Source organism: Aotus nancymaae, unplaced genomic scaffold (genome assembly GCF_030222135.1).
Source record: "Aotus nancymaae isolate 86718 unplaced genomic scaffold, 86718_ANA_hifiasm-v0.15.2.pri h1tg000010l, whole genome shotgun sequence".
Classification (NCBI taxonomy): Eukaryota; Metazoa; Chordata; class Mammalia; order Primates; family Aotidae; genus Aotus; species Aotus nancymaae.
Window position 1 is genome coordinate 8,270,742 of NW_026988421.1, and position 16,797 is coordinate 8,287,538.

Sequence of the window (16,797 nt, forward strand, 5' to 3'; positions counted from 1 at the left end):
TAATAAATTCTACCACTCACATTTTGTGGTCATTACCAATAGCAGGTCCCAACCTAAATACTTTACAAGCTTGATCTTATTTGACCAGTACATCTCTCTTGTTGGGTCTGTTATTACCGCTGTTTTGCACATAAAGAAAGTGAGACTCAGAAAGTCCAAGTTAGCTTTTTCAGGGTAAAAGTGGCAATGTGCATTGGAACTGGGTAGATTGGTTAGTATTCCATATGACTTTCTAAGGCCAGTGAACTTTGTTATATGTATTTGCCACTCTGAAGTTACCCTTCTCCTTCCCTCTCTCAAGCTGAGCCCTGTGCCTCTTGCCTGGGTCAGGTTACATGCAGAGTAGAGAGCTGATAGAGACTGTAGGATGTTCTGGCTTTGGTTTTTAAAGACCTGAGATCAAGGAAGAGAAGAAGGTTTGAGGGAGAGAAGTGCTTATGGTAACTTTATGTGTAACTAAAAAGGTATTTCCTCTGGGTTAGGCAGATCAGAAGGTTCTATGGGTCTTGGAAAATGTGAGTTAGAACTCCTACTTCCTGGAAGTACCTCAAGGAGGCCAGAAGACCCTGGTGAGCAGCTGCATCAGACTTCTAGAGAGAGAATGCCAGATCCCTGGGCTCCCAACTTACACATGTCCCTTCAGCCCACACGTGGCACAAGAACTCCAGAGGACCCCTGACCTTGGGGGTCCTCCCAGCCATGTCCCAGTGGACGCTGGCTAGCCTTTCTGTGGAAGTCGCCTCGGTATGGGGGAGTGTCCCATGACAGACTGGAGATTGTAGAGCATTCTTTCTAGCATTAAAGACATTCTTTTCTTTGCTGCCAACACAATTATACTTTAAACCACAGAATATTCACTTAATGCCTATTACGTGCAAGGTTCTATAAAAAAGAGTTTACACCTTAAGGGCTTTAATCAGTGATAGTATGGAGAAAACAAAGGAGAATTATTTCTCTGTCTAGTGAAAGTAATCATTAAACCTCTAAAAGAATATGGAATTCTGATGGTTGTTTTATTTAGCAATTTGTTGCCCTGATCATCATACTTATATTGACATTATGTGTTCTAGAATTTTCTAGAAACACTAGTGAAGTTTCTTTCTTAAGCCAACAGGAGGAGTAAAATATAGACCTACTACTCTGTTAGATCTCTTAAATAAAAAGTTTGAGAGTCTGTGTCTCATCATATTAACAGTGCTCTAGCTTACAAAATAGGAGCAGCAGTGAAACACAATACACTATCACCTAACGTCAATTATCCAATGCAGAAATATTTATCATATCTAACATATGGGTTGTTAGAAAATATATGTGAGGAAAAATGTAGTGGAAATGTGAGTTGTGATGATAATTGTAAGTAGATTATGCTCAGAAGAGAAGGTGAGGAAAATTTCCTGGGATTCTAGGTCAATCCCCCCTTTAAAGACTCAAATTGTTCTGGGCTGGCAGCCTTCATTTCATAAACAACCCACTCCTACTCACATTATTCAGCATGACCATGACCTACTGTTCTCAACTCAACCCCGTCAGGAACTATGCATAAAAGATGAACCTCTTGGCCAGGCACAGTGGCTCACACCTGTAATCCCAGCACTTTGGGAGGCTGAGGCAGGTGGATCACGAGGTCAGGAGTTTGAGACCAGCCTGGCCAAGATGGTGAAACCTAGTCTCTACTGAAAATACAAAAATTGGCCAAACATGGTGGTGCACACCTGTAATCCCAGCTACTCGGGAGGCTGAGGCAGGAGAATCACTTGAACCCGGGAGGCGGAGATTGCAGTGAGCCGAGATTGCACTACTGCACTCTAGCCTCAGTGACAGAGCAAGACTCCATCTCAATAATAAATAAGAAAAACCCAGATGAACCTCTTTTCTCAACAAAGCTCCTGCAAGCAACCTGTGTCCAAAAAATGGGGCCAACTCACTGTGCAGCACTACTGACAATAGGGCAGACTGCCTCCTATGCCTCAGCTCCGAGGAAGGCATAAGGTTAGCACAGCTCTCACCACAGTCCATTGGTTCTGCCCCCAAGGTGGTTATGAGGTAAGTCAGAATCCTCCCCTATGCCCTGATTTGAAGCAGTCTCATGGTGGGCAAATGCATTGTGTTCTTTCTCCCGAAAAGTCCTGGTGGTGCTGAAGTCCAGTGGGTCTGCACATGTTCATTACTTGGAAGAATTCAGAAGAGCAGGATAGAGACACCTCCATCAGACATGGCAGGCACAGTACCTGGGGTCCATGTGACCTTTAAGGGCCCCCAAACATGTCTTCATTTGTTTTAAAATCAGAAGAAATGACTATAATACAGTCTTTATATAAACACAACCATAAAATAGAACATATACATACATACCTGTGTGTATATAAATATACTTTTTTATGGAGGTAGGGGTCCCTGTAGGCAAAAGTTTCTAGGGGCTCAGAGTGTCAAAAAGTGGCCCAAGTGGAGGCCTGAAACAGATGAGAGACCTCTGCCTGCTGTGTGGTGAGCAGAGGAGGGAGCAGAATGACTGTAATCTAGTTTAGCTCATCTACACAACCTTAAACTGCCACCATAGTATTTATTCAAAACACAGACATGCACGCACACCATTAAGCTTGGCCTAGACACATTGAGTTACTACCGATGTGAGTTACTGCAGAACCAGCATTAAAGTGTCAGAATGCTACAGCGAGCTTGCTTTCTTTGTAAAGCAAATGTACAGGCAGTTCCACGCAGGTGAGAAAGGAAGATACTGGGATTTGGGTTCATACCTGATATACAGTATCAGGTAAACTAAAAGGATAAATCTTGCCTAACTGTTATAAGGAAAAATATAAATTAGGAATTTTATATTAAAAGCTATAGAGTAGGTGACCACTCACAGCTGACTCCCTGATTTCTTGGTTACAGTCTTGATGTACCTGGGACATAGCAATTAGGCTTGTAAGCATGTTCTCTTCCCAAGAGCCCAAAGGTAGATTTGGAGAATACTGTCCTACCATCAAAGGCAGCTGGCTAAGCAGAGTCACATGGGTTTGGAGTCCGACATTTGTGCCCAAATCTTGGCTCCGGCACATTCTAGTTGGGTGATGCTAGGAAAATTTTCTGTGTCTTATTTTATGAAACAGTGAGGTTGGGGGAGGGGGAGGGTAACACTTGTAGGTGGTTGTGAGCATAGATTAGTGACAGCATCTGATTCTCTGCTTATCACATTATGGTTGTTTCATAACTGCGAGCTCCTTCCGGTGGTGGCTCCCAAGCACTTACCTGCCAGAGGCATGGGTGTGGATGGCAGGGCCGCAGGCTCTGTTATGGCTATGGTTGCAAATAACCCAGCACCTGTCACAGGGACAAAGAGAGACAGCCCTAATAGTTAGGACATCCCCTAAACCCAACCTGAGAAAGGTAAAATTTGAAAATAGACATGACCTGAAGGTCACAGTCAAATAGGCAGCATCAATTTCTGACTCATCTCCTCCAGAGGCAAGGAGAATTTGCAGGAGTATGGTTAGCACTTAGCGTGGCTTTAGGTCTGGGAAGGCACTGGCCCAGTGCTGGGCACATGGTTCACTTTCCCCATAAAACAAATGCCAACTGACCTGTTGGAGGAGGAGTTGGGGGAAGCACAGTGGACTCTGAGGTAGGCACAGTTAATGACAGTGCTTGACCTGTGAATGCAAAACAAAGAGAGGCCTCCTTCACTGCCAGATACCTGCTGGCTGCACAGGGGAGTGTGAACTTCTGACTATAAGCCCAAAGAGAACTGCTGGTTCCAAATGCGTCTGTCAGGGTTTTGGTGGCTCCCATATCTCCTTCCCTGCCACCTCATTCAACATTAGATATCAGATGCCACAGTGAAATGAAAAGTGCTAATACTTTGAGGACACACCATTGGGTTGTACACTCTAGCTTGTGAAGTGCTCACAAAGCCTTCTCTGGATGGTTTCCTCTTTTTCTTTTTGGAGCAATACATGGACATGGCAGTCAATGAAATGACTGAATGTTTTGGTTTCCATCTGGATCTTTGGTGGCTGTATCTGGGCTCTGAGTAGCTAAGCCACATGGGGCATTAAGGCAGCCCTTTTCATCATATTAACTCCTAAATAGCAATCAGGTATTGTGTTGTTTCCTTTTAAAAAGGCTCTTAAACAATTAGGACAAAAATTAGGATTTCACAAAACTCGATAGTTGGCATCCTGGGGCTCATTGTACTATTCTCAGCATTTGTCAGTGAGTTTGATACTTTTCATAATAGTCTTTATATATGTATGTAAATCAAAACTACTGAATACTCTCTTCATTATTGTGATCATTTAAAATAGTTGGGGAGCAGGCCTCCAAAAGTAGTTAAATCATCAAACTGGTTGTTTAAAGTGGGTTGGAGTAGAAAAAGAAATAACCATATAATTTCTTTTTTTCAATTGATCATATAATACAATGTAAAATCAATCTTAATATGTCAGAAATGTACAGAGTTGGCAGGGTTTGGTGGGTCACGCCTGTAATCCCAGCACTATGGGAGGCTGAGGCAGGCAGATCACTTGAGGTCAGGAGTTTGAGACCAGCCTGGCCAACATGATGAAACCTTGCCATTACTAAAAATATAAAAATTATCCAGGCATGGTGGCAGGTGCCTGTAATCCCAGCTACTTGAGAAGATGAGGCAGGATAATCGCTTGAACCTGGGAGGCGGAGGTTGCAGTGAGCCAAGATCACACCATTGCACTCCAGCCTGGGTGACACAGTGAGACTCTGTCTCAAAAAAAAAAAAAAAAAAAGAAAAAAGAAAAAAATAAACGGAGTTTTTTCCTGAAAGTGAAGCAGCTGGCGGTCAGCTCCAGTCTGGGCAAAGAAGGTACTACTGTGAGTGTGTGGCCCCCACCATGGGAATTTCACTAATCATTGTTCTGTTCTGTTGTCCATGTTATCATGTACTGAAGGGAACGGGCTTCATTGCTCTCCTATCAAATATCTACAGAGGGAGGAAGAGTGTTTTTTATGTTTCCTGCATCCTCTTCCAACTACTTATTTCTGCTTTTTTCAGATTCTCAAAATTAAGAGGATGCTACATAATAACAATGCAAATATTTACCAACTTGGGAATCTATCAGCAGTTTTTAATACCTATTCTGATCACTATATATGTATCTTGGGGGATATCAATTCAATCCTAACTGATTTTGTTTCAATTGACTGAGCTCCTAAACCATTTGGAGACAACTAAAATTTCCAACGTGCAGGCATAGTTTGGGCAAGTTCAGGTATTATTTAAGAAATCGAGATGATGGAATGAATGAGAAACTTGTTTCCATTCTGTTCTGTGTCCCTCTTTATCGTGTGCTGTAATGTGGAATGATTGTTAACTCTCTTAATCCTAGAGTGACTCAACAATGTAGGATCACCTAGCTATATGACTCCAGAGACCGCCATTCCCTCATGGGCATGAGGATGCAATGCACAATACATGCTAGCAAGGTGGAACCCAGGAAGTTATGTGGTGCAAAGGCCCTGCCATCTTGGCTTAAGAAAGAGACAGTCTATGGCGGAAAAGCAACAATGCAAAAGAACCAAGAAAAGATCGGACCAACCTGATGGTGTGTATGATGAGGTGGCAGCTTCAGGTTCTGTGGTTGGAGTGGGACCCGGTGAATTGACAGCACCTGATGATCAAAGAAATCAACATGCTGTGGTCTACAGTGCTATTACAATATCATGCTCAATGACTTCTGAGAATATGAGTTGAATATTTCTGAAAAGATATCAAAGGAGTGACATCCAGGAGAGGTAACAGCCTCACACCAGTGCAGATAGTCCTAGGGTTTCATGAATTAGATTACAGCGCATGAATTATTTGGAAACAATTGGTATTTTCTAACAATAACTCTTGGCAAAAAAACATTGAGACATTCTAATGGGATTTATTTGATGCAACAAATATTCCATTGCCTAAACATCTCCATTTTTTGTTTATTCTTATCTCCAGACTTGTCATGAACAGAACCCTCTGACTGTGAAATGGAAGAAGACTAGAGGACATTTTCTCTAGCCCTGAACGAACTCTACCATGACTTAACAAAATGACTTGTGGAAAGAAAAGTATACTCAAAGCAAACTACCCAAAGATTAGACCCACCTGGGAGCATGTCCGATGTAGAAGCCACTTCAGTCCCTGTGGTGGGGGCGGGGGCTGGAGAACCATCAGCACCTAATCAAGAGATCAAAGTCTATGAGGTTATTTATAATGTATCGTCCAGTGACTTCTATTAGTGTTGGCTGCCTGTGACAATAGTGAAGTCCTGGGAGGTAACAGCCCTCACCTGCACAGATGACACTGGCATCCTCCAGGTGCCCACAGTTGTGCCCGGCCTGGCCCCCGTGCACGCACTGCCCCAGGTGGCTCTCACTGCCCACACACTGCACGTCATCCAGCAGGATTTTCCCAGAGCCTGCCCCGAAGTGAGACCCTGTTGGGGCTGCCACAGCCTGTCCACACTGTAGCTGGCGGCACACAACTGTGGCCTCGGCCAGGTCCCAGAGGTCGTCACACACGGTCCTCCATGTGCCCTGGACAAGAACCTCCACGCGGCCTGAGCACCTTCCTGTGCCATTCAGCAGCCTCACCTCCATCCAGGCTCCTGGGGAGGCACAAAGAGGAGAAGTACTGGGGCTGGCCTCTGGTAGCAGAGACATTTCTCTCATCCTCTTTGGATTTGAGTCTGTTTATCACATAAACTTGTGTTGCACATGTGGCCAGGACAGCAAGCATAATCACCTTCAGTTTCAAATGACCAGTCTTTGTTATAAACCTCCCCTCAGAAAAAGGTGGTTTTATCTTGAATTCTACATTAGAAGTTTCTGAAAGAATCCATGGTGTTTAGAAGGATCCATTCTATATTAGAAGTTTCTGGAAGGATCCCATACAAGGCCATATTATTCATAAAGGTTTTTTTTTTTTTTTTTTTTGAGATGGAGTCTCTCTCTGTTGCCTAGGCTGGAGTGAAATGGCGTGATATTGGCTCACTGTAACCTCTGCCTCCTGGGTTCAAGTGATTTTCCTGCCTCAGCCTCCTGAGTTGCTGGGATTACAGGTATGTGCCACCATGCCCAGGTAAATTTTTTGTATTTTAATAGAGACAGAGTTTCACCATGTTGCTCAGGCTGGTTTCAAACTTCTGACCTTGTGATCACCTGCCTTGACCTCCCAAAGTGGTGGGATTACAGGCCTGAGCCACCAAGCCTGGCCTCATAAAGTAATTTTATTGTATGAAACTCAAGGACGGAAATATGTAAAATACCAATAGATTTATGGCAACACATAAAAGGCTTAACTGAATGTTTACAGATAATAGTTATGTCCTGATATCCAGAATGTTCATAACCATATTGGCCTTAAGATTTTCTAATACATCGACTCTCACAACTATAATTTGTCAATTTATGATATTGGAGAAAGCTAAATATAAACATGTATCTAGAATTCAACCATTCACTTCTCGTATATTAATTAGTTCTCTCATTTTTAAGGCATTCAACCACCACGCTGAAAAGGGATATTGCACCAGATTTAGAAAAGAAAACTGACTCAAGTAGAACACCTAAATTGCTCTAGATCATATACTTCGAAAGTGAAAAAAATTACAGCTCTTTCTATTATGCAGAGCTACCCCCTAAAGTGACCCTATGCCTTTCCACCTAGCTTGGGCTGATGCTGGGGACCTCAGCATCCATATCTCCTGGTTTCTCAGGCAAGTTTTTTCATACCTGTTGATGAAGGTGTGGAGGACACAGGGGTTGTGGTCAGTGAAGTCTCCGAGGTGATCTCAACTATATGGAACAATAAAGTCATTATCAATAACAATATAACATAAAAAAATAGAAATAAAAACTAATGAGAATTTCTTCAAGAATTCAACTTAAAGCTTAATAGCCATCTTATTTGGAGGATTACGTTTTCATCTAACTAGGTCTGCATCATTCCAGTTACATTGAGGATTCTGTGTTCAGGGCATTTCTTGCCATAAAAGAAACCAGTCCTACGGAGCTTTCCTGATTTCAGGCCAGGGCCAGCTGCAGAAGAGCAGGTCCCTAATGGCCTTGGCCAGCCCAGGTCTACACGCCTCCTGCTACAGTTTTCAGAATAACTGCAGAATGTGCTGAGAATACAATATTCTGAGGCAAGAAGGAACTGTCTGGAACAGCTTGGGCTTTGTCCTCATCCTGGAACAGGCTGTTCCTCCTAGAACAGGGTGCTCTGCAACATGAGCCAAGTGGCCCCCAGTGGTACCGTACCCTGAGTGGAGTGCTTTTGGGGTCCTTCAGCTGTGTTGTGAAGTGGAGCACATGCAGATGAGACTCCATCCACCCTGGGAAGCTTTCCTTATCCTTGGGGAACCACCTCCCCATGATCCTAGGTTTCTGAGGATGCTTGCTGTCTGTCTGTGAGTAATCAAGTTGCTTAGTTGACATGTGCAAGTGCTCGGTCTCACTGCGCTAGACCTAGGAATGCAAGTGGTAGAGCTGGGACTGCTGTGGGGCTGAGTCTTCTTTCAGCTGCCAGAGTCGAGAACCCTTGCACCAACCAGCTAATGTTACATTGAATTGTTATCAAACTAAGACTAAAAAACAAAACAAAGTTAAGTTTCTCAAACCTACTATTGTGTAGTAAACTATCTACCCAACATTAATAATGTTTTGTATCAGTGCTATTAGTAGGGATGTTTAGTCAGCCAAATAGTACCTGTAGAATATGCAATTTGTTACCAAAATAAGAGTCCTTGCAATCAATAAGTCTGCATCATTTCATCTGTAATTAAGTCTCATCATCTCATCTGTAATTAAGTTGGGGACTAGTAGAAACACCCAGATAGCTCTGCTATTCATAACAGAATAGGCAAGAATGCTAGAATAGTATGGAAATGATACTCTGAGGCAGAGAAAAGACTCCACTGATGGTGGAGCTCAGGAAAGTCCTTCTATAACCGGGCTCAGAAGCAAGCATAGGATTTCACAGGGAAGAACAATCTGGACATGATGGAAATGGGGGCGTTTCAGGCAGAGGGAGGGAGAAAAAAAGTTCTTACCCTGAGGATGTATTATTTTACAGAATCATCAGGATGAGAGTCAGGGCCCAAAGGTCACAAGGAAACTTAATTACTCAAGGGGATGAGATCATTTAAAACAATTTGATTAGGGATTTAACAACTATTAATGGCATGTTCTAAGCACTTGGAATTCAGCAATACTTAACCTCGTTCTTGTAGACATTAGTCCCAATCTCAGTGAGCAGAAGGAGCTTTGCAGTCAGGTACACTAGGAAAACCTGGTATAACATAGTCTCCTCTTAGAGAATCCTGGTGTCCACTAGTAGAGCAAGGGCTCTGATAAGTCCTGCAGTGTTTGAGTGTGTGTAAAACACCGGTGAACATCATAAAGCATGCACAAGGGGAACATTAATATTCCTTAACAGCCCTTTCCTAGAATAAAGATTGTTGAATATGCTCCTCTAATTAACTCATAAAGCAGATTATTATACTTTTCTTTTGGCTCTTATTTTTAGTATATTTAAACATAAAAATATGTAAGATATAAAGACAAGTCTCATAAATGTTTACTTTTAGATTTATTATCATTATATGGATATGGATATTGAAAATACTAACTCAATAGCTGGTGTCAAAGGAAACACACTCAACATTGATAAAGAGCTACCTTTAACAGGTTAAAAATAGGTTACAACAAAAAGATATCTAATTCGTAAGGTGGATGCTCAGTCTTGTTTGGGGGCACATGCACATAGGTTAGGATATACACAAAATTTAATGGTGTTTATGAGGAGGGAGAGAGAAAAGCCTGAGATTGAGGACTATTGGGAGCTTCAGATTTAACCGTGTTTTATTTCTTGATTGATAGGACAGGAAAATCAATATAACCTAATGCAAGCATTGGTCCTATTTAGATAAGACAGACATGGTTATTCGCTTTCTTATTCTCTGTATTTGCTGAATTTAAAAATGTTTCCCTGGAATAGCAGCAAGTGAGGACGCTGTCTGGGAGGCCCAGTGAATCGGCCCCAGTCCTGGAGGCTGAGGTCCTCTCAGGATGGTGCTTCTCCTTTGCACCACAGGGGCTGCAAATGGTGCTGCTCCCCCAGGCTCCTCCCTCATTGGGATGTCCCCACCTCCACCCTGTGGTCTGGAGAGCAAAAGGGTGTCCTCAGGAAGGTTGCTCACCTGAAGGACTAGGCCAAGGCACAATGGCCCTGCGGCTGGCAGATGCTGAGTCGGCCACAGGTAGCACTGGAACCACATGGAAACGGGGATTAGGACCGCTAAACACATAACAGATCAGACAAGAACACATTTGGCAGCTGGTGAAGTGTCCCCAGCCATGCCACACCTTAACGAAAGCATTTGGACTGGCCACACGCTCCCAAAGAGCTGCGAGATTTCTTCTGATGACGTTGGAGTCAAGTTCAGGTTAAGCTCCTCAGTGTGACCCTGCTGTCCCCAAATGGCCATATGTTTCCCCCTTTAGCTCTATATCAGCCCCAGGTTCTGCAGGAGGCACTCAGCAGTAGTAAAATAAGTCATTGATGAATTGGGAAAAGGTTGTAAAAATCATTGCATTCATAAAGATGCTGATTATCTTAGATGACCCCATGGAAGACATCATACAACCTAGTGATCCACCTGCCTGGATTTTTCCTCTGGATGGTAAGGCCTCCCATCTATTGGATGAATGATAGAATCATTGCTTACCTGCTAGGGTAGTTGGTAACTTTTCATTATCTGCTGAGAGTGAAAAACAAAAATATCTGTTAGATCTGGCTTCACTAGTTTGCTCTAATACTAACTTCTCTTTGAGGCAGGATATTTGTACAAATAGGGGCTGCTGACGTTTTTCAGAGTGATACTTGTTTCTCTTGAGTAGAGAGATTTGCCTCCACCATACACTGTCTACCAGGATTGTTCTTGGCTAAGGCGAAAGCTGCCTCAAGAGGGGTCCAACAGCCTGCCAACCATGCAATACCTGCACATTTGTTTATTCTTTCAATAAACATTTATTGTGCGTCTATCATGTGTCAAGCACTGGGATAGGGGCTAGGGATACAGTGACAAGCAAGACAGATAAAACCCTAGCCACATGGAACAAGTGACATTGGGCATCACACGTGGCCCTTAGATTCCTTGTTAGTACATTTCTCCTGGCCTTAAACAACTCAACCTTTCCATGAGCTTGCTTCAAATACTGGACGTAGCATAAACAACGTATCATACTCATTTTTTTTTTTTAACTAGCAGCTCATTGACCTACTTGGTGCTATGGTTGGGTGGTCAACATCTTCTGGGGTAGTGGAAGCTGAGAGAACTTGGAAAAAACAATACAAAAAAAAAAAAAAAAAAGACCAGGTCAGGCCTGGTGGCTTATGCCTGCAATCCCAGCACTTTAGGAGGCCAAGGCAGGCGGATCACTTGAGGTCAGGTGTTCGACATTAGTCTGGCCAACATGGTGAAACCCCATCTCTACTAAAAGAAAAAAAAGAAAAAAATTACCTAGGCATGGTGGCGTGCACCCGTAATCCCAGCTACTCAGGGGGAGGAGGCGGAGGTTGCAGTGAGCCGAGATCACAGCACTGCACTTCAGCCTGGGCAACAGAGTGAGATTCTTTCTCAAAAAAAGAAAATTAAAATTAAAAAATAAACTTTTTTAAAAAAAGAAAATGACCTCCGATATTTAATGCTGAATAGAAAGAGGGACCCTTTATTTCAACTACCTTTATACAAGCTCATTCAAAATAGAGAATTTTAAAAGGAACCAGAAGCCTCAAAAACATTATGCTAGGCAGGAAAGGCCATGGGTGGTATGACACCATTTATATGAAATATCCAGAATAGGTAAATCTGTAGTGACAGACAGAAGACTGGTGGTTGCCAGGGGCTGGAGGAGGAACTGTGATAAAATGGTCCAGCTGTAGCAGGGAGCAGAAATGCCATGCCCTCTTCACCTGGCTTAGCCACTATGGGGCAGAAGCCCATCTTTGTGAAAAGCAGCATCCCACAGGACTTTCCTGCAGGCACAGAAAGAGGTCACACTCTCTGTGCAGCTACCATGCTCCAGGCTGCCTGCTAAGTGCTTTACACGGATTCAGTGACTTAATCCTCAGAACTCCTGAAATCAGTGGCTATTGTTCCCATTTCTCAGATGAAGTAACACAAGCACCAAGAGGTAAAAAAAACATCACGAGAGTCTCATAAATGGCAGATAGAAGAGAGTAGATTCAGTAGACAGCTGTGAGCACTTCACTGTCAAGTAAGTGGAATATGCCACTTAAGGTGCAAAAATGTCCTTATTTAGTCATGTAGACACTAGAGCTAGGGATTCAATGTGTTTTTTCTCGTTTTTGTTCATGTTTAGAAGTGGACGTAAATACGCAAACTGGCAACAGCTAAATGACATTCATTTGTTCAAACATTTACTCATTTATTCATTTAACAAGCACTGAGTGTCCATCAGAGAGCAGATGTGCTGACATAGCCCTCAAGATCTTCTCTGTGTGTGTGTGTGCGCACATGTGTGTGCTGTGTGCAGTGTTGAAAATGAGAAAGATATGGATTCTGCCCTCATGTCATTAGGGAAGCAAGTGGATACATACGCAACCGGAAGAGAGAGGAATGAATAAGAGCTAAAGTGAGGACAGATGAAAAGCTGTGAGAATCTAGAAGAAGGAGCCACTCCTGCCAGGGCAGCTCGCATAGAGATGGGGAGGGTTAGGCCAGACAGGGCAGGGGACTGGCACTGGTGTTGCAGTGGACACCCAGTAGGCAATGGATATGTGAGTTTGGGAGAGGCAAGGGTAAGAATACGAAAATTAAACGCAGACTCAGCCCAGAGACTAACTCTTTTCAGGCTTAGCTTTTGTCATCTCAAATAGATGCTCCTGGTTTCTGAATAGACAATGTGCCTTGTCAATATTTTTTAGAAGTTAATAGGATTTTAATGTGGTTTAGAGAGTTTAAAATAGTTCAGGGATTAAGCTTTAGGGCTCTGAAGTCAGATTGTATTATCATTCCACCAACCTTGAGGACAACATTTAACCTATCTGAGCATAACTTTCCTCATTTTGAAAATTGAGGTTATAGAGTTCCTCTCATCCAGCTGTTGGGGGGATTAGACAAGAAAATCCACATAAGACATTCAACATATGTGATTGTTTCAGTGGAAGGCAACCTGTTTATTATAAATTAAATGCAAACTACGTATGTAATTTTAGATTTTCTGGTTGCCACATTTTAAAAAGTAAAAATAAACAGATGAAATTAGTTTTAATAATATATCTGATATAATCCCATGTATCCAAAATATTATTACTTCAATGTAATAGTATAAAATACAAATGCAAAATGTAATCCACATAAAAAAGTCAGTGAGCAATTTTACATTCTTTTTATAGTATTGTCTTTCTTAAAACAATTTTTGAGGTATAATTGATAGAGCGAACAGCTGTGCACGTTTAATGGGTATAGCTTTGTGTGTTTGGATACAAGCACACACTGTGATCCTATCATCACAACCAAGGTAATAAACATATCCATCCTGTCCAAAAGTTTCTTGATGTCTTTTTCGTGTGTGTGGTAAGAACACTTGACATGAGATCTGCCCATAGCAAATCTGAAATGCACAAAACTGTGTTGTTAACTATGGACGTGACGTTGCACAGCTGACATCTAGAACTTCTTCACATTGCATAACTGAAAGTTTATACCCATTGAACAACAACTACCCATTTTCCTGAGTCTTTGAAAGATCTAGTGTGTATTTAACGGACACAGCACATCTCAGTAGCCACAATGATAGTGCAGGCTTAAGGACTTACTAAAGATGATTATTAGCATTGTCAGAATATGAATGATATGATGGTGTCATTGAAATGTCAGCAGTCACAGGTGATAGAGAAGTGGAAATAGAATCAACTAGCATGGTCAAATGAAAATAGATTGTAATGGTGGTCACTGAGATGTAATTTAGACGTCTCTAAGTTGGATACTTCCGAGACATAAGGTCAGGTGCTCTAGTTTATTTCTGAAAATCAAAAGATATGAGGAGACTCTCTAATAATCTTTTCCTCTAACACACAGTTGCCCCGTCTCTTTTCCTCTTACTCTGCATTTGTGAAAGCATGTGAAATGAGAAGACTTGTGTTATGTTCTTTGATAGTAAAATTACAGGTGATCAAACACAGAGTGAAATTCAGACCATCTCAGGGTCCCCTTGTCCCTTTCCTCTCAAATCGTTTGATCTCAAGTGGTCTGTCAGCAGTACCTAGAGACGGTGCAGAATCACTGACTATCATTCAGTGCAACTTAGAAGCTACGATGAATTTACCGTGGTGGTGGTGGTGGCAGTGTCCTACCTGGCGATGTTGAATGTGCAGCAGTTGTAGGAGGGAGTTGAGTTGAGATGGCAGCAGGTAGAACTGTAATAAAGAAGCAAGTGTGAACAGTAAGTAACTTGAGGGAGAGGTGTTTGGCCAGGGGCTCCCTGTGATTTCACAAGATGCAGTTTTGCCTCAATTCTGAAGTGACCTGTGAGTCAGTGACAGAAATGCTGAATCACCTCCTAGCCACCTGATCTTCAATCCTGTTACACACAATCATCCCTGGCCTGTCTCTCTGCCAGATTCTATGTCCATGTGCAGGTATCTGGTGTTCTGTGGTAAGAGTTCTGTGTTTTGGGGTCTTAACATTCTTCCTAAGAGTTGGCCTGACTGTCTAGATCATGAGGACCCTCTGGTACTTTTATTCGCATGCGCCGCATGTTTTATTCCTAAGCCTGTTTTGTTCCCAACATGTCTGTTGCTGTTGTACTAGCAAAAAACCTCTCTATGGCTCCACAGTCCCACATTCTCTCCTGCTCTACAGACCTAACTTCATGCCATGTCTGGCCATAGGAATTACCTACAATGTCCATAGGAACATTGACAGAGGCAACTGCAGGAGATAGAGAACAATTGCTTCTCTTTTTGGATTGGCTTTGGTAGATGCCACCCCACCTTCTGTCACAGCTTTCTTCTCTCTACTTGCTGTTGGTCACCATATTTCAATGTATGTCCTGAATAACGTGTCCATTTCTGTTCCAAGAAGCAAAAGTAACTACAAAAATTATTTTATAAACAAGTACAGAAGGCTGAGTATTGGCCTCCCCAAAGATATCCATGTCCTAATCCCTGGAACCTTAGCGTATGTTAGATCACACAGCAAAGGGGTGAATTAAGATTGCTGGTGAAACTACAGTTGCTAATCAGCTGCCTTAAAATTAGGAGATTATCCTGCATCATCAGGTGGGCCCAGTGGCATCCAAGGGTCCTTAAAAGTGGAAGCAGAAGGCAGATGAGAATCAAAGAGAGATTGGAAAATGCTAATATCTCTGCCGGCTTTAAAGATGGAGGCCTGGCCACCAGCCAAGGAATGCAGGTCACCTCTAAAAACTGGAAAAGGCAGAAAACCGATCCTCTTTTTCCAGAGCTTCTAGAATGAACGCAGCCTGACTGACACTGCTCTTAGCTGAGACCCATTTTGGACATCTGACCCCCAAGATCATAAATTTGTGTTGTTGAAGCCGCTAAGTTATGGCACTTCATTATGGCAGCCATGGAGAAATTATACAATAAGTAAACATTACATGCGATCAGATGATTCTTTCTCAAAAAAAAAAAATGAAACATTTCCTTCATAAAAATTAAACGAGTTTGGATATTCCCAGAGAAACTCGCCAAACTGAAAATTAAATAATTACAAAACCCTATGTTCCAAATGGTTTCCAGTATTTTTTAAAAATAGTATTGTTAGCTCTTTTTTTTTAAGGGGTCAGTGAATCTTTTAAAGTGATGTCCTGAAAATCATCTCCACCCAAACTCAGTTATACGGGGCAGGTTGCAGTAAGTCACTGAGTAAAATAACTCAGTAGCCACTCTTCCATGTGCTCCCTCCTGTATTGGGTGGGAAAACAGAAATGTCCCAGGAAAAACAGCACAAACAAGTTCTCTTACCTGATAATATGATTGCTGAATTTCCATCACCTATTGGTACGAACAAATTGAAATAGTTCTCATTCTAGTAAATTGAATAACTTTTGCTTGACCTACTTATTGGTTTTCAACAAATCTTTAACGTGACAGGTCTAAAATACAAAATGTAAAATATTGTGGATTCCTGGTGAAATACAGCCCCTGGGACTTAACAGGCTCTCAGAGGTCCCTTATTTGCTGATTTGATTGCTTTTAACACAGACCAGAAAGAAGAGCCTTAACATATAATACTGGCTCTTTAGAATGCCCACACACTGAAAGCAAGCCAGTCACCTGTGGTGCTCTGGGCCACCTGCCTATCCTGGGCAGTGGTTCCCAACTGGCAGCAAAGTAAGATGACCATGGTATGTCCATATATGAACTGTCTTCTCAGCTTATGCCTCCTGCAGAGCCCAGTGGCCATCATCTGTCTCCTCCTGAACACTCTGCAGACATTTCTATTAATCTTATATATGTTATTATTATGTATGCTATTATATATTACATATAATATTCAATATATAATACTATATTATAATTATATACTATTCACAATATATATCATATTAGATTGTTTTATTGTATTTAATATTGTTATAATTTATCTGATATAATTTAATATGTAATAATTATAATGTATAATAATTATAACATATATGTATATGTTCTGCTACAAATTTTAAATGACAGTAAAATATATATATCTGCATAGTGAGACCAAAAAAATAGAAATATAAGATTAACACACATAT

The 16,797-nt window shown here is 41.9% G+C and overlaps 1 long non-coding RNA gene across 1 annotated transcript; it reads right to left on the reverse strand.

Moving 5' to 3' along the window:
• Positions 1–10,752: 10,752 nt before the first annotated feature.
• On the reverse strand, positions 10,753–16,059 carry LOC105717980 (uncharacterized). Its single transcript, XR_001107635.2, has 3 exons — positions 16,028–16,059; positions 14,393–14,455; positions 10,753–10,772 (listed from the first exon to the last, which is right to left on the reverse strand). It is a non-coding gene; the product is annotated as an uncharacterized LOC105717980 (long non-coding RNA).
• Between the last annotated feature and the right edge of the window lie 738 nt (positions 16,060–16,797).